This window comes from Octopus bimaculoides, chromosome 1 (assembly GCF_001194135.2).
Source record: "Octopus bimaculoides isolate UCB-OBI-ISO-001 chromosome 1, ASM119413v2, whole genome shotgun sequence".
Taxonomy (NCBI): domain Eukaryota; kingdom Metazoa; phylum Mollusca; class Cephalopoda; order Octopoda; family Octopodidae; genus Octopus; species Octopus bimaculoides.
The window spans coordinates 28,687,844-28,688,865 of record NC_068981.1 but is presented as its reverse complement, the minus strand read 5'-3'; the positions used below and the strand labels follow the sequence as shown (position 1 = coordinate 28,688,865).

The window sequence follows — 1,022 nt, the reverse complement described above, 5'->3', positions numbered from 1 at the left end:
ATATATATATATATATATATGTATTTACAAACATGCATACATACAAACATACATATATATACATATATACATACACACACAAACACACACGCACATATGTATACATGCATACATGTATGTGTGTGTGTATGTGAGTGTATGTATACGTCTCTGTGTGTATACACTGCAAATTATGTATATATATATATATATTAATATATGCATATTTATATGTATATATATGTGTGTGTATATATTATAAATATGCATATGTGCGTATATATATATATATATATATATATATATGAGTGTATATATGGATACATATAATTACGTATATTTTTAGAAATATAATTATATACATATATATGTAATTATATATATATACATCCATTACGACATACATACACCAGACATACATATTTATATATATATATATATATATATATATATATATATATTTATGTCTGTATGTATGTGTATGCAATAAGCGTAAAACATCATAACACAAACAAACATAAAAAGGGCAAGGACATTTGTTCGCTTCCATGTTTATAAATGTTAGATTGATTTTTCTGATTATTTCCTTCGATATTTCCGTTTTGTTATTGTCTTGTTTGAAAAGCCGTGTTTGTTTGTAGAATTCATCAACAAAACTGAGATTATGATTGGCACTAGGAGTTAAACGCTCCAACGGAACATTTCAATCTTCCTTTGTTTTTATGTATTATGTAAGTTGTTGATATCATTGATCGACATACTTTTTTTTTTGTTATATTTTATCGTATTTGATTGTCCTCACTGTTTTTAAGTTTTGCTATATTTCATATGTTTTTGTTTCGTATGCATTATGGAGAAGACCTGTATTGCTATTGTTATTATTATTATTATTATTATTATTATTATTATTGTTGTTGTTGTTGTTGTTGTTATTATTATTATTATTACTATTATTACTATTTTATTTACTGAATCTCACGAGCTGTTATATTTTTTTTATTAGTTCTGTCTATTATATTCGTATGGACTAGAGGTATATATGT

The 1,022-nt window shown here is 23.8% G+C and overlaps 1 long non-coding RNA gene across 1 annotated transcript in view; it reads left to right on the top strand.

Moving 5' to 3' along the window:
• The window catches only part of LOC128249806 (uncharacterized), a 51,295-nt gene that overhangs the window by 420 nt on the left and 49,853 nt on the right, over positions 1-1,022 (top strand). The window lies entirely within an intron of this gene.